This window comes from Falco biarmicus, chromosome 18 (assembly GCF_023638135.1).
Source record: "Falco biarmicus isolate bFalBia1 chromosome 18, bFalBia1.pri, whole genome shotgun sequence".
NCBI lineage: Eukaryota > Metazoa > Chordata > Aves > Falconiformes > Falconidae > Falco > Falco biarmicus.
This window is the reverse complement of record NC_079305.1, coordinates 1,670,139-1,691,386: the sequence shown is the minus strand read 5'-3', so window position 1 is coordinate 1,691,386 and position 21,248 is coordinate 1,670,139. Positions and strand designations below refer to the sequence as shown.

The following is a 21,248-nucleotide window of genomic DNA, read 5'->3' as shown; positions in this document are numbered from 1 at the left end:
GCCCTAGTTCTAAAGAGAATAGAGAAGAAAGGTGCTGGAGCCTGTTGTCCAAAACAAAATTTAATTAAGCTTTCTGCTGCTTTGTGGCAGCCTGGTGTTTGTTTAACCCAGTATCTGAAAAATCATTATTAGGCCAATAATTTCTGATGAACATGTTCTCGGAAATGGTGTCAATTATAACTGTGTAGGACTTTGTTATTTCAGTCTATTACCTGTAAATGAGTTATTCAGGAACAAGAAGTTCAATTGATAAAAGGCAAAAAATCAATAGGTAAGATGGTTGAGATTAATTATGAGTTCGTAATGGATTTCCCCCCTATTGAGGTTTCCAAAAGCTTTTGTAGACTCTGTCTTAGACCGAAATTTAAGTTTCTCGGAGCCAAATGAGTGACTGGAGCGAAACTTTCGTAAATCCTTATTGTTGCATTAAGTTTGTTAATCATTTCAAAATTACGGCCATTGGGGAAAAATGATGAGAGCTATAAAACCACACTGGACCTTTTTTAGCAGAAGTTGCAGGAAGTTTTCTGGATGCTTAATGAAGGAAGGGATAATTTCGTATTGATGTTGTTGTGTCAAAGATGAGGCTGCCGTACCGACTCCGGGAGACTCAGGCAAGTAGAGAGATTCTCATCTCAACAGAGAAGAGAAAAATCATATTATCCTGCGTTTCTAACTGGGCACGAGGAGCCTCAGTGCTTTGCCAAGGGGATGCTGCGGCAGATTGGGACTCGGAGCCTCCAGCATCCCAGCCGGGCAGCCGTGCGAGCGGGATGCGTGAGGAGCGGGTACCACCATAGGGCTTCAGTCCCCACCGGGCATCTCCGGGCACCGCTGCGTTAAAAGCAAAGGGGCAAAAAGAGTTTCGTTGTACCGGGTCATTGTGATCCGATGTGGAGAGGGCTAGGAAAAACGGTTCCAGGTGGCGGGTTTGTGGAAGTTGTGCAGGGATGGCGAAGGATGCCAGGTGTAATTCCTGTGCGCTGGGGCTGAGACGCCGGGTCGTTAGACAGTTGGAGCAATTACCGCACTGTAAGGAAACGTGCTGGATTTCTTTGGAAATCCATTTTCTCCTCAGAGGTGTGAAGCAAGGTGGGCAGAGGAGCCTTTTCAGGCTTAGCCTTGGCTGTCACTTGTCCCAAACCCCCCAACACCCTTGGCATGCTGAAAGGCAGCACATGGCAGGGCAGGCTGCCCCCTGTCCCCCCTCTTACTGCCCCCCGTCACCCTCTTACTAACCCGCATCCCCCTCTTCCCCTCCACATCCCCCTCTTCCCCCTCTTACTAACCCCCATTCCCCTCTTCCCACCGCAGTCCCCCTCTCCCCCCACATCCCCCTCTCCCCCCACATCCCCCTCTTCCCCCTCTTACTGCCCCCCATACCCCTCTTCCCTCTCTTACTGCCCCCCGCCCCGCTGTTACTGACCCCCCTCCTTCCTCTTACTGACCTCTTGCCCACCAGTCTGGGAATTCTGGTGACCTGAGGACTGGCGGAGCGTTGAGCATCCTTGAAGAGACCTTGTTTGGTCTTTCCCCAGGACCAGCCCAGGTCCCTCGGGATGTCTGGGGGAAGTGCTGCTGGCTCCAGTCTTCTCCTGCTGGCGTTTGGCACCAGGGACGCCCAAGCTTCTTTTTTCCTTTTTCTGCTGAGCCAGCGTTTCCCAGCTCTCCATCCACCCACCTTTCATTGCTGCTGGTCGGAAGCTTGGAGCCATCATCTGCATCCCCAAGCCCATCAATTAGTTTCTGTTTTAATCAAGGAATCGTATCTTTCTCTTCGGGCCCATCAATCATCTCCAGCTCTCTCAGAAGCTGCAGTCATCCATCCTTCACCTGCCTCATTACTCAGAGGAAGGCTCTGCGGTGACGGTGGCTGTGCCAGCACTCCCCGCAGCACAGGGAGATGGCAGCCCGCCAGGTGTTCCTCTCCAGCGGGCAGGACCTTGATAGTTCTTCCTCCTCTCTTTCTTCAGAGCTCTGGGACGGCTTGGGATGAGCTGCTCGCTGCTGCAGCTGTAGCTTGGTCCTGCTCCAGCTGGGCAGGGAGCCCCATCAACCCCGGCACCGCACGGTCTCGTTGGGCATCACGTAGGCTTTGCCAGCGGCTCTGCCTCTGCAACGGGGAGCAGCACGTGAGAGAAGCCCTCCCTGAACAGGCAGCGTCATCCGTCAGATCCTAAACGGTGGGTCTCTAATTAATTAAGGCTATAGTAGACCTAATTCACATGGGAAACAACCCCCAAAGGCAACGGCATCGCTTCTGTCCCTTGTTAGTGGCGTGCTCCGTGATGAAGTGTTACTGCAGGGTTACGTGCAGGTAAATCCCTTCCTGGGGTTGCGGAGAGCATGAGTAGACACTGCCAAATGTCATCTCCTGGCTGGAAGTCACAGTCTGGTGGCCTGCCCTGTGATTTATGAAGAAAAAAACCCTTCTCAGCTGCAGAGCAGCGTCCCCAGAGCCTGCGCCCTACGCGAGGCTCTCCTCAAGCAGGGGTCCCGCTGCGTCGGGAACAAGGGACAGAAGTGACGGCGTTGCCTTTGGGGGTTGTTTCCCATGTGAATTAGGTCTACTATAGCCTTAATTAATTAGAGACCCACCATTTAGGATCTGAGGGGCCAACGGGGGCGGGGGGGGGGCAGCAACCACGTTCTTCCCCTTGCCTGCAGACACGCAAGCTGAGCGAAGAAGGAAATCAGGCAAGTGTAGCGAGGCGTATTTCTCATTAAATATAGCAAGTGGAAACGCAGCTCCTGGAAAAGGGAGCTCATTTATCATATCGTGCGGATGACACTGTGGTTTATTACCTCTGGGGCTGTAGGTAAACTTCTGCCTTAGTGGGTAACACAAGGCATCGGAGCGTTGTCATTGCTAGGGTTTCGGCTCCTGCTTTACTATTTCTGTTCCATCGCAGCTCTTGTTAATCGCGTAGCGTTGTTTTGTGCATCATCACCGGCGCCCTGCGGTGCCTCGGTTCCCTCTGTTGCCTACGCAGACTTAACATTTGCTTTTTGACGCTTCGCAGGCTGGCGCCGCCACTCTCCCCACCTCCCCTGCTCCCTCGCGTTAGGGCCAGCCCCACAGAAAGGGATTTTTTCAGCATAGCTCCTGATGGTAATTTATCCTGTTAAATTTGCGGGTGCATTTTGTATCAAAAAGTTATCATTTGATGACTAAACGTTCCGCTAACATCTCATTTACATCGGCCGCTGGGGTGTGCAGGCGTTAGTATGCCTGCAGGGTTGCGCAGCCGGCAAAAATGTGTGAAAACCAGCTGCATGGAATAAACTGCTGCGAAAACAGCTCATCTTTTGTTTTAATTTTTGCTGTGGTTTGCAGCTGGGTGGTTCCCATCCCTGCACGTCCTTCAGAGTGGTGGCAGCTCGGTTGGCCGTGCTCCTTGGAGGCACCTCTGCAGACTGGGAATGCCGGAGCTCCTCGGGGTTCAGCTCTGGCGTCTGTTCCATCGTGTCCTTTGGCTTGGTAAGGGGTCAAAGCTGCAGCAGGTGCAGTGACTGCTGTCCCACGGGGCAGTCTAGGGGAGCTTGCGCTGCGATGGTTCCGAGTCAAGCCTTTCATTGCAGTGCCAGAGGCAAGATGCTGGGATCCCTGATCCAATTTTGAGGCCAACTGGAGGTCCGTGATGCAGCGTTGCTTCGCTGCGGCGTTGCTGTGGGTACCCAAGGGGTGCTGATGGGCAGGAGAGGGGGGTTGCAAGTGACAGGTGCAGAGGTGCCATAGGTGGCAAGACCTGCCTGTGTCGAAACATTCCGGGAAAACCTGAGCAGGGATCTCGACTGCGTCAGCAGGACACCCAAATGGCATCCTGGCAGTACGTAAAGCACATAGGGTGTATTTTAAAGCCTCGTCTATGAACGTGTGTTTCGGTCGATGTGATGCCAGTGGAAAAGCTTGTCGGCATCAAAGGCTGGCACAGGGCCACCTCTCTGCATGTTAATGCCTGGAGGTGCATTAATTTGCTTGATGTGGTTTTTAACCTTATGTTTTTATCAGTCTTCCCTGATTTGTGTATCAAATGCGTAGCTTTGATGTCCGCGGTGCTTCGCCTCAGACATCTTACAGCGCCGATATATTCTGGCAGGTAGGAAGCACCCGCTTCCTTCCTCCCTACCAGCGGTGGGACTCCTTGCTCCTGCTAACAGGGCAGGGAGCCCTTCCTCCTACACGTTAAACCTCAGGCAGGTCCCAGCTTCATCATCCTAATTGCTTCCTAAGCATACACTGAAGAAATTGCAGTTTAAATGACGGCCACACCAAAGCAGCACCAGATTAGGATCCTGGACCCCCTAGAGCTTCACATGCCGTTTCCTCTCTAAAGCCCGACCTTTTCTTACCGACGTTCAAGATGACAATTATCTGAAGAGTAACTCCTGCCTGGTACTTCCCCCTTCATTTTGCATCTGTGCCAGCAGGGTGGGTGTGCACCTCATGGCACCAGTGGGGTGGGGGTTCCAGTGGGGGGGGGGACGGCGGTGATGCTGCTCCATGGCTCGTTTCACCCGCGTCTGCAGCTTCCCGGTGAGGCTGAGTTACACCGGCGGAACAGATCCTCGTGCATCAGCCACAGCCCACTCAGGAGAGGGAAACCTGTAGGTGCTGACGGTAAATCTCAGGAGGAAAAATGTCAAACGCTAGTGAGCATTCTAGTGAAAACATTGCTACTCCTAAGTGTCAGGTGGAAGGGAATCGCTCTTTGCATGTGCTATAAACTCATAGATACGAGAAAGCGAGGCAAACCAGGCAGAAAAATCTATCTTTGCATTCAGCGTGATTAAGCAGAAGTCGGTTCTGCTGGTACGAAATGCCTGCTGAAAAGAGTTACGCGAGCCAGGTGATAATAGCTGTGGGAGATGAATTTTAAAACACCGGGACGTCAGGTATGAGTAGTGGGTGGACTATTCATTAAGCCGTAGTTTTATTGCAGAGACAGAACTTGTCCATGAGTTTCAGAGGAGAAGAGAAAACGGGGTGGGATGGATAACAGAGTAATTAGCCGTGCTGTTGCTTACCCTTATTGCGGCGGGTCACGAGGAGGACATCATGGGCTGGGTACCGTAAAGGTCGTATTTCTCATTTTAATGGCTTGGGTTTGCTCTCTAGACTGAGGTCAAAGACGGCAGTTAATCTTCGTGAACAGTTTTGGTGTATAAACTAGTTTAAACTTCCTTTTGGTAAGGATACGCGTACTTTAGATTGGGTATAAAAATACACAAATTTTTGTTTGTTTGTTTATTATCACATCCCTGCAGCGAATGCCCAAGTTATTGGTAGCGGTTACAGAAAGCTGGATTTCTTCCTTGGCTGGCTCAGGCTAGGTACAATGTTGAGACTGGAACAGAGCTTATATAATTTAAAAATATTGTATGAATAGAACGTGGAAGTGGCTTTCTCTCTAAGCTGTTGGTTTGCCAGTCTCAGCCAGAGAGGGGATAAACGATTTTTACAGATTAGGTGCCTTTCTAGTGTAAAAAAAGACGTAGAGTAGAGCCTGAAGAAGAAATTTCTTGTCATCTTCTTCTGTCCTTGAAGGTTTTGCTGAATCCTCCCGGGAATAAAGACCCGGCCGTTAGAGCGGAGGGGGGACCTGAGCTGCTGTCCTCAAAATCCCTTGCCTGCCAGGTTGAGGGGTGATTTTAAAAAAAAATATTTTATTTTTTTGCAGTTCGTACCATTGTTCATGATTCAGGATCATTTTCAGCCTCGCTACCCCAGCAGCTTGCTGTGGAAAAAATCCCTTTTTCACTTCTCCCTAAGTCTGTTCTTTGACTTGAAAGCTGCCTTCTCCCCGACCCCCCGCAAGTGGCTCCGGGAAGCCCAGGCAGCCCTTTTTGTCCTAGGAGCGGTCTTTTAAATGGAAATTAAACCATGTTACCAAAGGCAAATGGCGTACGAGTGTTTAAATAAATATAGGCAGGAAAAGCGTATTTTCCATTTGAGGAAACAGTGAAAACACACGATGCTTCCCCTGGGTTTTATTCTCATACTCTGTCTCTCTGTGATAAATATATTTTTGCCCTGCTACGGTTGCTTTGCTCGGCTTTGCCACTTCGGACCTGGCTCCATGGCCTCTTTCCGTTGCTATACCTGCGTCTTCTTCCACACAGCGTTCTCTGCCAGCGGCTCCAGCACTGCCCACCATGTTTCCCCCCGATTCAGCATTCCTGAAGGAGCCCAAGACCTCTTAGCGACTGGCCTTGGCGCGGTGTAATGGCGGCCACTTGTGGCTGGTAGTCTGTTGGCCAACACGTAGGTCTGGGACATGTGGGCCAACACATAGGTCTGGGGTGCGTAGACCAACGCGTAGGTCTGGGGTGTGTAGACCAACGCGTAGGTCTGGGATGTGTAGACCAACGCGTAGGTCTGGGATGCGTAGACCAACACGTAGGTCTGGGACGTGTGGGCCAACACGTAGGTCTGGGACGTGTGGGCCAACACATAGGTCTGGGGTGCGTAGACCAACACGTAGGTCTGGGGTGTGTAGACCAACGCGTAGGTCTGGGATGTGTAGACCAACGCGTAGGTCTGGGATGTGTAGACCAACGCGTAGGTCTGGGATGCGTAGACCAACATGTAGGTCTGGGACATGTAGGCCAACGCGCAGGTCTGGGATGTGTAGACCAACGCATAGGTCTGGGATACATAGACCAACGCGTAGGTCTGGGACATGTAGGCCAACGTCTAGGTCTGGGACACATAGACCAACGCATAGGTCTGGGATGCGTAGACCAACGCATAGGTCTGGGACGCGTAGGTGTGTGCATCGTTCTTCATTTGACCCAGCATGTGCCAGGAGACAAAAAAAATCCCTCTGCTCTAGCCTCAAGTTTCCCCCTCTGGAGCAATGATTCATCTCCTCTCCAGGAGGAAAAAAATATCGATGTTCCACAGCTGAGCCTACGACCTGAAAACCCACGAACATCTCTGAAGGCTTGGGCATGGAAATCCCAAATATCCAGCACCATCCACGTTCTCTAGATAGTCCAGGGATACTGCAGCGGGGTCAGCCAGGATTTACAAGCACCTCCTTGCGCACCCAGGGAAACACGTTGTCAGCAAGTTCCCTCTTAATTTGCATTCTTCCAATCTAATCAAACCTTTGTAAACAGCAGCTCTCTGAAAATAATAATCAACAGCAAGAGACACATTGGCAGGCTAAGGGAAGGTGAATTAAAATGCTTTTCTTTCTCCTATGCTAATCTTTTGGCTAATTATGTTTTATTAATATTATGATGCAGGCGCTCCCGTTCTTGTTTTCACTCATCTCGTCCGTAGTTAAAATCAAATTGCAAATGAATGAGCTATATATTTGGCTTAATCACTTAAGCCTCTGACTTTCGTCATTTTCATAAGCAACCCCTGCAGTCGTACCAAGACTGGGCGCGTGTCTTTCTCCCCCCACCCCCCGTTTCTGAAGTGTTCTTGCTTGATTATTCTATGGGTGACATTGACATTTTGTTATGATAAATTGGCTGAGTCATTATCATCAGGAGACGGTTGGGTTTTCTTTTATTTATAATAAGGTGCTTTTCATTCCAGAATAGGGGGAAGGGGGGGGGGGGGGGGGGGGGTGACCCCTTTTGTTTTAAACAGTCTGATATTGCAGCTTTTATGTCAGAATTTCCATAGAATATTATATTCTTCCCTTTTGATTCTTGGGGGATGCTTTGAAAAGCCTAATCAAAAAGAAATTGGAGTCTTGAAGTTGGTTGTCCTCTGTAGACGAGCAAGTCTTTGAAGTCGAATGGTTGGCAATCCTGGCTGTTCCAGACGGATGAAGACCTGGAGCAGCTCCTTGGGTTGATGGGAGGGGTTGGCCAGAGCTGGGCAGGATGGTACCCCACCCCTACGTTATTTAGCGTCTAAGCCCTTGTCTTGGTTCGGGGCAGGGTGAGCGGTGCCCATCACCTTGCAGGGTACGGCTGTGGCTGGGGAAGGATACGGTTTCGTTTCTTTCTGCGTTATTGTTCAGGTGCAGCAATGGAGTGGGGGGAGGAAAAAACGGTAAAAGACATGTAAATTTATGTCACGCTGAATTTAGAAGCTTTTGCTCAAGATCTGTTTTAATAGAAGAGCCAAATTCTATCAGCTGAGTTTATTTCAGGTGGCTCTTGCAGATCCTCCCGCTGGCTCGTCCATCTGTTGGTGCTGATGTTTTTTATTTTCTGGGTCATTCTTTTTTTTTTTTTTTTTAATGGCTAAATGAGGATACCCTTCACTGCTACGGACAATTTTGAAAATACTGCTGGCGCTTTGTAGCTTATCAAAGAAACGTCAGCCCGTGAGTTTGTTTCTTTCCCAGAAGAAGCAAAATAATGCCTTGAGAAGAGAAAATATTTCTTGGCTGACAGAAACTATTTAAATACATAATTATCACTGGGAGGGAATCATTAAGATGATGCTCTTTTTTTTACTCTGATGAATGTATTGAATTATTAGTTGCATCGGAACCGCTTATAGATCTAGCTTCAAGACAGATAATGCAATTAACACTCAAGCCTAAAGGGCTGGGTTCTGATCCGGCAGCTCCTCACAACGGATGCAAATCCATTTTTCTCCCGACGGCTGTCCCAGGTCAGCACGAGGCTCTGAGGGTGCTCTCGGTATTAGGGGGTGAGGTTCAGGTTTGGGTGGAGGGTCAGTTCGAGCCCTGCGTGTGCTTAACACGCCGCTGGGGGCTGGAGAGGGAATGCCAGCTCCTTGGAGAACATGGCTTTTGGGGCGAAGGGGAGCAGGGAGCACGGAGCCCTCCCACGAAGGACTCGCTCTTCACCCTGATGGCAGGGAGGAGGAGAGCATCCTCACTGCCGGGCGCTCCGCCGGGCTGGCGTCCTCTTCCATTGCACAAATCTGGCGTTTGCTGGAAACTCAAGGAGATGGGCCAGCTGCCGAGAACGGAGCCACTCTGCAAGGTTTGTTCATGGCCAAGGAGCAAATATTCACATGAATGTAGAAGGAAAAGGATTGACGGTAAGGAAGTGCCACGGCCAGGGCCATGCTGCACCGCGGCGCGGGGAACCCGGTCCTCACCCGGTGCCCACCGATACGGTCGGCAGGTTGCACGAGTTGACCCTGGAGTATTTTTGTGCAAACAAATGGCTTTATTCATCCTTTCCCGCTGCGTGTTTTTCTTTATCTTATCCAGAGATATGTGGGTTTTTGGCTTTTAGATCCAGCTTTTATCTAATCACAAGAGTGCTCGGGTTTTTATCTACACTGAGCTGCGGTCACAGAAGGAGAGAGAACAGCCACTAACAAAGTTAGAGAGACGGGGGCTCAAAGAGGTATTTAATGGAATTGTGCTCCAGAAAGTGCCCCAGAGAAGGTGTCTATTGCAATAAATGCCTGATATTCTTGATTAAATTGCATCCATTGATGGAATGCAGCGTGCGTGTCTTGCCAGAGAACTTTGCAAGGTGGTTTTTTTTCTCCTGCTATGCACAATATATTTGCTTTCAAAGATGCAAATATTTTCAAGAGGAGCAATTGAATATGCAGCCTGTCACACCGGTCTAGGGACATTCTCAGGCTGAACACTGTGATCTATAGCGTAACATGTTGGAACTGGGAACCTGTTCCTGTTACTCATTAATCTTGAAGTGCCGAGGAGAGATGCCCTATGTAGTGTGACAGAGTGCATCAGGCAGGTGCAGGTAAAGAGCAGTAATTAAGAGTTGCCCCCAGCTCTCCAGCCACCCCCCCAGAACTTCCCTGCACACAGCAGCTCCCCCCGAGCGTTTTCCCCCCCCATCCCGCCGCTGACAGACCAAGTGACCCAGTCATTTGGCTCGACGACATCTCTGATCATTTCTTAAATCAAGCCACACGTGCAGTTCCAGTAGCAGTTGAGCGCGTGTGGGAAAAAGATTTTAAGAAAAAAAGACGGTCAAGGGGGCTGCAATGTGTTTTTCAACCAACCTTTAAGCAAGCAGGTTGCAATACTCATCTTAATTGCAATTATTCTTAATTGGAGAATTCTTCTTTGGTTTATAGATAGCAAGAGTGAGTCATTCCCAGCCCAGAAATGACTACTGGCTGTAAAACAGTTGATGGATGTCCAGGGCCAGCGTGAGATGATTTGGTCTCAGTCCAGTTCCCAGTAGACGTGTAGCCACGTTACAAAAATAGGACGTTATTAACCGGCCGTTGGATCGATGGAGTCAGAGCAAGGACTCAGCAGGGGTGCTGAGCACCTCTGCGTGCAGGGTGCAGCTCGGGCACCCCTGCGTGACTCCGGCTGGGTCACCTCTGCTTTCCCCGTCTGTAAAATACGGACTGCTGCTCTTTCGGGCAGAGATGATCGTCCAAAGGTTGAGATGCACGCTCGACACGGAGGAAGCTGTGAAAACAGAAGCATGGAACCATGGAATTTTTTCGGTTGGAAAAGAGCTTTGAGACCATTGAGTCCAACCATTAACCCAGCACCGCCGAGCCCACCACTAGCCCACTGCTAGCCCACCGCGTCAACGTGGGTTTTAAACACCTCCGGGGATGGTGGCTCCACCACCTCCCTAGCAGCCTGCCCCAGTGCTGCAGTTAGCTCCTTATTTCTCATTACTGCAATAACCGCGCTTTTGGTCACTAAATGGGCAACATCCACGTCCTTGGTCACGCCGTCGCTTTACAGCGCTGTAGAAACCCGAAGGAACACCTTCCCTGAGATACACCCGGTGCTTTCTTACTTTCTGGCTGTGCTTGAGAGTGTTGGAGCAGGGCTGGTAAAGGTGGATGTCAGCAGTCTTTTTCCCTGAATTCAGAATTCCATGATTTCTGAAATCCAGGTGAGCGCTGGAAGATCAGGCAGCCGGAGCGGCGGCCAGGAAGCCGTGCGGAGGAGCTCCCACAGGCGCCCTGATTGCGTGTTGCTCGGCGTTGGCAGTTTGACACGCTGACATTTGGAGAGATTGAGCATCTCCTTGGCAAAGCCCGGACAGTGACCATCAATTGTGCCGCTGGGAATCATCTTCCACTATTGTTGCATGAACACCCACTCTGAATTAAAAGAAAGAACTCTAGTACTGAGCAGCCAAAAAGGGCTCACGTCTTCTTCTGAGGACACATGTTCTTCTTTGTAGGCGCGTCGCCAAAACATGGGGGCAACTGTCTTATTTTTGTCCCTTCGGTTCCGGCCGGCGCGGCACGGTTCAGGGGTTGAAAGCCTGGTCGCTCGCCGTTACAGCTCCACGAGTTCCCCTTCATCTTTAGCAAAGCCACAGAGGGAAAGCGGAGATAAGAATAAAAACCCGGTGAGAAGAAAGGTCACCAGGAGAGACGGGGATCGGGGATGAAGAGCCTCCGGAGAAAAGAATCGGGAGCAGCTCTCCAGGTGTCGGAGTGGGGAGGAGGGAGCTTTGTGCCCACAGCCTCTGCTAATTAGCTGCCTGAAACGAAGCGGTGCTGCTTGGGAGCGTTTGCTCTTCTGCTTTCAGATCGAAAGGTGACCTGCAGCAGCGGCGTTGACGGGACAGCGTGACAGCGGCAGAGGATACGTGACGAAACATCTGTTTGTGCAGAACCCGCTGGAAAAGCCATAAGCTGAGGGAAAGGGGTAGAGGAGCGTGATGTTACTGATTTGATTGGCTTCCATCGTTACCGATTTTCCATTGTATTGGGAAGTGCCAGACGGTTTTGCTTTTCATTTCCTTTTTTATCTGGCTTAGATAATAAGGAAAAGTCTGTGAGGGATGGGAGGAGAACGAATTACCAGCCCAGATCATATCGGGGTCTTGGCTCTTGGGTTCTGGCCACTGCCAGGCATGGAGGAGGAAGGTGGGCTGGGAGGAACTCGGCCAGCACGGGATGAAGCAGCCCCCTCGTCATAGCTTCATCCCTCTTTCTTCATGGCAAGGGAGGACTTCGGGGCCAAAATCACGAGGGTCTGCATCCCACGGAGCGGACTTAAGAACCACAGTGGTACCCCAGGCCAACTTTTATCTTTTCCCCACGTATCCAAGAACCAGAGTTTGGGTTTAGGTGTGGCAGTACGGACTGTTGGGGAACTTTTTTGGTAGAGGAGAAGGTCTAACGTGCCGAATGATAAAGTCAAAATGCCATCCTGAGGTGGAAACCTGGATCTGAAACCTCTGTGGTGGATGCACCTCCGCGTTCTGCGTCTACTGTGGGCTGAGCCCAAAACACCCGTAGCTCCTCCGTGACACCTCTTGACTCCGTGAAGCTCCATCAAAGCCCAATTGGGGCTGCCCGGAGCCCTTGTTGGCCTCAGACAGGTCCCTGCTTGTGCGGAGCCTGACCCTTCCCAAAGGGGCACATCCCAACTGGAGTCCTACCTCGGCCACCCAGGACCTGGATCCTCCCCCTGGATCTCCGGGCAATAGCTGCCAGCCTGTTCCCTTGTCTGTTTACTCTTTTCTTGTCTCTTAGGTTCATGAATATTTATGTGAAGCTCCAAAATAGCCAAGAGCACTTTAATCAGAGGACTATCTGCCGCCTAATCAGGGATAATACTAATCAGGATGTTCAGAGCACGCTTTAATACTTACCGTGGGAGGGGAAAGTTGACTCCCAACTCCAGAACAGTTTGGCGATGATGCGTCTTTTGCGTTTGCCCCAGCTACCAGAAGAGAAAAACCGAGATTTACTGTTTACATCTGGTGGTTTAAAGCTTCGCGGCAGGAGCAGCGACTGCTGGATGTGCCACGGGAGCTGGCGGCGTCACGAGGAAACGATGCCAACAGCGTGATGCTGATTTAGATCCAGCATCCCTCGTGTTCCCAGCCATAGGGATCTCGCTTTCCGAGCCCATCTCTCAAAACCCCATCTTTCGGCTGGTCACGTGGCTGGGGTTGAATACATGCTCTAGCTTGCCGGGGGAAGATTTTAATGCAGAAAAGCTGGTGTGCTCCTTCTGTGCAAGTTTTAGGTGGGTTTGGTTGGGTTTTTTTTTCTAAATTATTAGCTTCGCAATCTCAATAACTAGGATTTTCTGACAGAGATTGTATTCAAAAGGGAGGAAAGAAAGCTCTGATATAAATAAAGGGAAAACTTTTTAAGGTTTAGCAAACTTAAAATTAGAGCTCATGAGGGTTTTAGACCTGCCAGGTAATGTTGTACAACTCTTTAACATGGTGCCCTTTCTGGAGTTGAGATATATATTTTTTTTTATTATTATTCTCACTCAGACACAGTTTTGCAGAAAATCCTTTTACATGATTCACATGAAAGTCTTCGCTTCCTGAAGTCTCCTCAGATAGAAATGACAAAAGCTCACATTATCTGCCCATTTTTCAATTGCATCTTTATGGGATAAGGAACCACAATGCTACTGGCTTATATCTTTAATGCAGATTTGCCACTAAGGTTTTTATTTTTAAAGCCTTCATCTTTAGAAATAGGGGGATTTAAATATAAATAAATCATCTCTTGGGTCACAATCCTGCTTCAAATGAAGCCGAAGGGAGCAGCGTTAGGCGGTAATTCCTGCCTTGTTAGCGCGCGTCTCGGCTTGCTGGATGTCTTTCTTCCCTTTCCCGTGGATAACGAGTGGCCGGGGGCCTGATCCCACCGGTCGCACCGCCGGGGCTCTGAGGCAGGCGTGGGGTGGGCAGGGTGCTGAGCCGTAGGAGGGTGCTTGGTTTACAACTAGCGGTGAGGCTGGATGGTTGAACGGGTGGTTGCTCCGGTTCGGTGCCCGAATCTGGTTTGGTGTCGGTGTAAATGCGGCGCTGCCCGTGGCTGTCGAGCATCGCTTCGCCGGGGGAGGCAGACTGCGGGAGGAAGGCTTTTCCCCACGGTCTGCAGCGAGCAGAGCCGAGGGCTCCTGGGTCACCATGCCCGGGTGCCCTGCAGCCCATTCCTCTCCAGTTCGGCTAGTGGCAAGGTTAATATAGGGCAAAATGTTATAAATCATCAAAATCATAAGTCTTGCTGTGGCTCCGGCAGCCCAGCCCCCCGTCAGCCACAGCACATAGCTGGTCTTGAGCTTGCAGGGGGCAGGTGGGCCCTATAAAAACCCAAAAAATCTGAGCTGGCTACCAGCGCTGCTCCTCTTGGATAATTATCCCATCCTCTCTCCCGCTTTAATACTGCCGCAGTGGTATGAGCAAATCCAGAGTCGCAGTGGTGGTGGATGTAAAGCCGTTGCAGCCCTGATGAGCTGATGGTTTATAGCCCTACCACAAAGGGATTCTTTTTTTCTGTTGTTTTAATTGCTAGCACAAAATAATTACATCCCTCCCTTTTTTTTCCCCCCCCCCCCCCCGCCTGTGAAGCAACAAAATGACAAAACAGCAAAATGAAAATTTGTGTGATTGTCTTCACGGAGCAAGCAAAATGGGGTTGGCAAAATAAAATAAAGGAATCAATCACTTCCCGTACACAAAGGCTAGTTGTAAGTAATTCTTGAAGGAGGAGATGGTTTAGGATCAGGGAAGCGGCTGTAATGAAAACGCTGGAAGAAAACAGGGATTCGTTCAGAAAACTAAGCACCTCATTAAAAACCAATCCCTTTTCTCCTTAATCAGATGGTGTATTGATTATCATACTTCAGCAGATCTCCTTCTGGTGGGGGGGAGGGAGGGAGGCCCACGCCGTGTCGTAGCTACTAAAGCATCTCCCCATCTGGAGGCGAAACCCCGTGCTCAGGAGTTCGGAGGAGGAGGTTGGGTACCAGCCGCCACGGCAGCTCGCGGGGAAGGTTGGTTACACGAGGATTTGGCGGTGCCAGATTCCTGGTTGCCATCCCGACCCTCAAGGATGGGTTCCCAGCCACCCGGCGCTGCTCCCTCTCCAGCACCAGGGCTCTCCCAGGAAAACGCGGCATCCTTCTGTCCTTGCTGAGCGTGTGGCGTGAGATTTGTAAGCGAAAACAGGGAAACCAGCAGCGGCAGGAGGATGGTTTATTATCCAGATGCCATTCCTGGTGGCCACCATGGCTTAGTTTCCAAGCAGGCAGCTCCATGCTCATCAATTATTTTTCTCCTCTAACCCAGCAGGTATGAGCAGGGGCTTCAGAGTTCATTAGCAACATCACGCTCCTCCTTTTTTTACTGGAAAAGCCTCTGAGTGTAACCTCAGTGTGATTCCAGATTATGGTGTGTACGTCCACACCTGAGATCGACCTGAAATTGTGCTTCTGAATGTACGGAATCATGGAATCATTGAGGTTGGGAAGGACCTTTAAGACCATCGAGTCCCACCGTTAGCCCAGCGCTGCCACGGCCCCCACTAACCCACGTCCCCAGGCGCCACATCAACACGGCTTTCGGACACCTCCAGGGTGGTGACTCCACCACGTCCCTGGGCAGCCCGTCCCGGTGCCGGACAACCCTGTGGGGCAGGAATTGTTCCCGACATCCAGCCTGAACCTCCCCTGGCACAACCTGGGGCCGCTTCCTCATCCTTCCACTTGTAACCTGGGAGCAGAGACCGCCCCCCCCCCTGCCTCCACCCCCCTTTCAGGGAGCTGTAGGGAGCGAGAAGGTCCCCCCTGAGCCCCCTTTTCCCCAGGCTGACCCCCCCCAGCCGCCCCCCATCAGGCTGGTGCTCCAGCCCCTGCCCCAGCGCCGCTGCCCGGCTCTGGCCGCGCTCCAGCACCTCCGTGTCTTGGTGCGGAGCCCAAACCTGAACCCAGGGTTTGAGGGGCGGCCCCACCAGTGCCAGGTACTGGGGGACGGTCACTGCCCTGGTCCTGCTGGCCACGCTATTGCTGACGCAGCCAGGATGCTGCTGGCCACCTTGGCCACCTGGGTTCATGTCCAGCTGGCCATCAGCCAGCACCCCCAGGTCCTTTCCCTCCGGGCAGGGGATCGCTGTGAGCTGTATATAGGGGGGAGCCTCAACAGGGGACCATCCAGGCGGCCACCCCTCCTCCTGTCCCGGTGCCAGGCAAGGCGACATGTGCGGCTTGAGCGATTGCGCTGCTCTTGTGCGTAGCAGGCGCGTTCTTGGCTTGCATTTACCGTTCATCAGTAATTACAGCTGACAAGAGCTCCCAGTAATGCTCAGTCCTCTCGAAAACCCTTTTCTCATTTCCCCGTCCGCTGTCAGCTGCTGGAGACTGGACAAACCGACGGAGCGGATGGCGTAACCTGCTATCGATCTGCACGCACGGATCTAATCCGGAGTAATCTCAAACTGCCTTTACGCTGGGGAGCGTGTTATTCGGATGCAGTTGCCTCGCTGAAAACCACGCTGGCAAAGCCGCTCCAGTGCCACCCGGTCCCTATCCTGCGCGGGGCTGAGCTGGGGATCGCCAGCCGACAGCATCACCAGCTGACAGCATCACCTGCAGCGCGTTTCTGGTACCAGGGCAAGGGCAGGCGCAGCTCCCCGCTGCCCTGCCTGAGAAGCGATGGCAGGCACTGATTTTCATAAGGCACAGGTGCTAATTACTGGGAAACAGTTTCCTGAGAGATACCAGTCCCCCGGGGGATGTGTTGGGGGAGGCATTACTTTCCATCTAATCTGTTAAATTTAGACACTAGGCTGGCTGCCACCTGGGAGACCCCTGTGATTACTGCCTTGTGCAAGCACGCTAATTTCCACTGCTACCTTGTCTCCGCTCTCCTCCCACTGCATTTTCTCCATTTATATGTCAGCTGCACGCTACCAAAATTGTCATTTTTTTTTTTTTTTAGTTTAATACCCCACAAACACCCAGGGAGCCCTGGCCAAGATGGGATTTTTGCTCTGACGAGCTGCACTGAGGACAAAGCCTCTTATCTGCCTAGGACATGCAAATAGGCAGCCAGGTAGGAAAGAAGAATAAAAACCAGCTTAGTGTCTCAGTCTTACAGCTCTGAAAATAGTGCCAGGTGTGCCGGGCTGTGCGTGCGGCAAGGTGCTGTGTGTGCGGCAAGGTGCTGTGTGTGCGGCAAGGTGCTGTGTGTGCAGCAAGGTGCTGTGTGTGCAGCGAGGTGCTGTGTGTGCAGCGAGGTGCTGTGTGTGCAGCGAGGTGCTGTGCCCGCAGCCGGCGCTGCTCCGGGGGCGGCGTGCCGGCAGCACCCAGCAAAGAAGGATGCTTCGTGTGGAATCTCACTCGCAGACCTGAGTCATCTCCAGGCTTCTCGCTCTTGGCTTAAAGAGGATGATAAAATCAAACAATTAAAAATAAAAACAAAAAGCGACTGTCTAGTTCGTCTTCCTAAACATTACACCAAGGTGCAGAAGGTTTGTACGGTTCTTGGTTTTACTGTGTCGCAAGTACTTGAAAGAAGCATCGGTGAGCAGAACTTTGTATGAAGAAGAAAATCGGTGTTAAAGAACCTTATTTTTAAGTCAGAGGTGTGGTCAGGGCCACGTTCAGCGCCGACCGAGCGGCGTACAACGGCTACCACAGCACCCTGGGGACAAGAGGCAGCACCCCGAGGACAGGAGGCAGCACCCCGAGGACAGGAGGAGGCAGCACCCCGAGGACAGGAGGCAGCCGCGGCGGAGGAGGTGGCCCCAGGACCTGCCGCTGGAGGAGCAGTGCCCTTCCCAGTCACCCAGGGCTCAGGAGACACCTCACCATGGCCGAGCCTCCGCAAAGCTTGCGACATCCTCGGGGACCCCCCCGGTCACCGTGACATCCCTCATCTGCCATCGCCCTCCTGCGCCGGCGCATACCCTCCCCACGCGCTCTCCCACCCAAGGTGTCTCCCCCCACGGCGGTACGTATACCCTATACGTGCTGTGCGGCACCGTATGGCCCAGCCGGGGCTCCCGCGGCTCCACTCCGTCTCTGGCCGTGCCGTTGATCCCCATGGCCCTGGGGACGGATGCCAAGCCTTCACTACGCCTTTGACTTCTCCCTTCCTAGCTCCTTGCTTTTTTTGGTTTAATGCGGGCCTTTCCACGTTACTTTAACAAAGTTTTATGTGTTTTAATTTTCTTTTATTACTTTGTAGCCGATTTCCAACTGCTTCACAAGACAAGTCAATGAGACAGAGCTCCTAATAAACCTGCATTCATCAATGCCTTGTTTTACTCCCTTTCATCTCTAACTACTCTCCAATCACTTGGACAACTGATGCTTCTGAGCTTGCAATTAGATCCATGCTTTCTGCTCGTGATGAAGGAAGATTAATTAAATCAGTGCTTTTCAAGACTAGAACAAGTGCAGGAGCATTTTTGGCAATTTTCTCCTTCCTTTAAACCTGTAGCCTATTAATTTAAGACACCTGGCATAAAACGAACGTTTTGCCCTGATAGAAAACAATAAACTGAGATTTATACACTGGAGCCTTACGGAAAGGCTTCTTTTTCCTTCCCAAAATGCAAATGATGGAATAAAACAACAGGAGATCAGGGGAAAAGTTTCTAACTTCCCATCCGAAGAAGACGACAGACTTGTGCAGCGAAGCTTTCCATTTTTCCCTGCACCTGGGAGAGGGAGGGAGGGTGACGCGGCGGTGACCAGCAGCAGTATTTCTCTCATGGAGCGTTCAGGACGCTCTGTCATCTGAAAACTCCCCGTTACGCCAGGGCTGTGTGTGTCCACATGCATTTAAGAGCAGATCTCGGAGAGGCTACAGCCTAAGTGGACACGGCAAAATGGGTAAGAGAAAGAAATCAGCGTGATCCCTACGGTATAGAAGAAGGATGGAGGTGCATCAAGGTTTTAGATATAGAGAATGGAGGACCTGGCCAAGCGATGGAAGCGCAGCAGCGGAGCAGGATCCCGGCGCTCTCCACACCTTCGATTTCCCTTCGCGAGGGCGATGGGCAGCTTGGCATCGAGCCGTAAGAGCTGCTGCATCCCCTGGGATGAGCTCCTGGGAGCGCCGGCTCTTCCCGCGGGGTCTCGCCCATCAGCCCTCGATGCAGATAAACGGAGCGCGATTCCGACCCACCACAGGCTCCGCTGCCACCACCGCAGGTAACACCGAACGCGCCCCTCTCTGACCGCTGCGGAAGGGTTTCGGGGTTGGTGTGCGCTCTGGGGACGGGGGGCGGGGGGGTTGTAAGTGACTTGGGGGGATTTGCAAGAGAGCGATTCCCCTCAGCTGAGCCTGAGAGCAGTCGGTGCCTTCTGGTGTGTCGCGCTTCTCTGCATCGCCAGGGCAGGTTTTGGAGATCAATTGATCTTTTTGTACAGTCTATTTGCGTGAAGGAACATCAGAGATAACAAAAGACTCATTATTTCCCTACATTGGCAGTTGCTAAGAGGAAAGTTCCAGACAGCGCAATTAGCTTGTGACAGGTACCCGCCGTTTACTAATTGAGATATATTTAAGACCCTTGTTCAGGGTTGGTTGTCCATGTCCCAGCTGCTGATCCCGTGTGGAATTCTTCGTCTCCTTCGGTCGCTGTTACAGGTTCAGTGAGTCTTTGCTGAAGCCAAAAAGAAACGTGTGACTGAAAAAATCTGGATGGGAGTCATCACGCCGGGTGGGATTCACCGGGGAGGGGCTTGGTAGATTTTCCTCTGCGTTGTTAAGTTGCCTCGATGGGAATGGTGTAAATCCTCCTGTTCTTCTGTTTTCTGGGAACCGGTGCTTACGGACCATCCAGAGTCGGGTTAAATCCTCCGGTTCTCCTCGTGTTTGCTGGGAACTGGTGCTTACGGACCATCCGAAGCCAGGTATTAATGGGACAGGTTTGGCTGTTGGGTTTAGGTGGCACGCTCCAACAGGGCTCCTCAGGAGCTGCAGCATCGCTCCGATAGCCTGGGCTGGGCCCTTCCTCGGGAGACATCACTGTATTTTTAAGGATCCTACACAGAAAATACATTCCTAACATCATCTCTTTGAGGACCAGTGACCGGGCACCTGTAACGAACCACAGGCAAGGGGCTGCAGATAATCATCTTTGGTTTAAGTACCTTAAGAACAACACAATAAGGTATAAACGCTGCACGGAGCCTTGCGCGATGCTCCCCCCCTGCCTCCCCGCACCCATTACCAAGCCCGCCCAGCACTTGCCCCCTCTTCAGCATCGACCCCTTGGGTGATGCGGGTGCAGTTCGCACGATTCTGCGGGCTTGTACCCCCTGCTGCCACCTGTCCCCTCGCCGGGCGAGCGGTGTCAGCGTGGCTCTCAGCCAGGGTTGCCTTTTGGGAGCTCGGGAATACTTTGGGCACCGGTGAGCCCATCTGAAAACACAGAGTTGCTGTTGGCATCTTGTCCACCCGTAACCGGTGCATGGCAAGGGCTGGCTCCCAGCGCCGCGTGACGGTGGCCCGCGAGCCACGTTTGCTGGCCGAGGCAGTGTTTGCAGGGCAGAAGCTGTTGGCGTTGATGCCCTTGCTTTTTGGAGCAGGCGAGATGATAAGCACATTTGTCGCTGTCGGGCGTTGCGTTTTCAGAGGCGCGGGTGGCACGTGAATCCCTGCCATCTCCGAAGGTTTGTTGAAGCCTTCCCTGCTTGTCCACGCTGCAGGAACAGTTTACAGAAGATTTAGGGCTCCTTTCTTCACAGTGAAAGCTACAAGAAGGAAAAAAATTTAATAAAAAAAAAACAAAATTAAAAAAAAAAACCCACAAGGCAAGCGGTGCGCTGCATGTGTCGGTTCCAAAGCAACGTGCTATTTTATTACCGTCAGCAAATTTTCCGTGGATCTGCATTCCAGCTCCCCACTGCAGTCGGTGAGATCTGCCAGTGCTGGACCTGAGGCAGAGCACAGATACCTGTTTTTTCAGCGGTGAGGGGTGGTCGTTTTTATTTTTTCATTTATCTCTTCGTACCTGTGTTTTAAGGCATGGAGAGTGCTGGTAAAATACCGTGCGCGGCTGTGTCCTGTATCTGGGATGCTTTGGGATGCTCAGGTTCCTCACAGCAACTTTTGATTAGCTAGGAGAAGGGCTCCCCAGATCTTAGTTAATTGAAACACGCATCAATTAACTGCATTCATAAATGAGTCATTTATAAATAAGACGGCGAGAAAGGAGCTGAGGGGGTAGCAGCAAGAACTGCTAATGTGCACCCGGGCTCCTCCAAGGGTGCAATGTGCAGGGGCACGCATCAGAAATTCTCTGGCGCCGTGCAAAGAAGAGCAGTGGTAGCAGATGGATAAAAACAACTAATACGTTGTAATCCAATTTTGAGTTTGGTGGCAATCTCGGAAAATTTCGTAGCGTATCAGAAGGCTCGGCTAATTGATAGCGCTCGGTTTGGGCCAGGCGTTGCCACCTGAAGGCTGGTGGGCTGTAAGCAGGAAGATCCTACAGCGAGGAAGGCTCGCGTAGGATGCTGTTTGGTCGTTTACATCTCTGAGCATGAAAAAATTCATTTCGGTCTCTGATGCTTTGCCCCATCCATGTTAACCTGTAACCTCTCCAAGGTCAGACGGCG

The 21,248-nt window shown here is 51.5% G+C and overlaps 1 long non-coding RNA gene across 1 annotated transcript in view; it reads left to right on the top strand.

Moving 5' to 3' along the window:
* LOC130160533 (uncharacterized) overlaps nucleotides 1-18,859 on the top strand; it is a 226,374-nt gene extending 207,515 nt beyond the window's left edge. Inside the window, exon 5 of the long non-coding RNA XR_008826019.1 lies at nucleotides 16,612-18,859. This is a non-coding gene — a long non-coding RNA (uncharacterized LOC130160533). The remainder of the gene's footprint in view (nucleotides 1-16,611) is intronic.
* The last annotated feature ends 2,389 nt before the right edge of the window (nucleotides 18,860-21,248 follow it).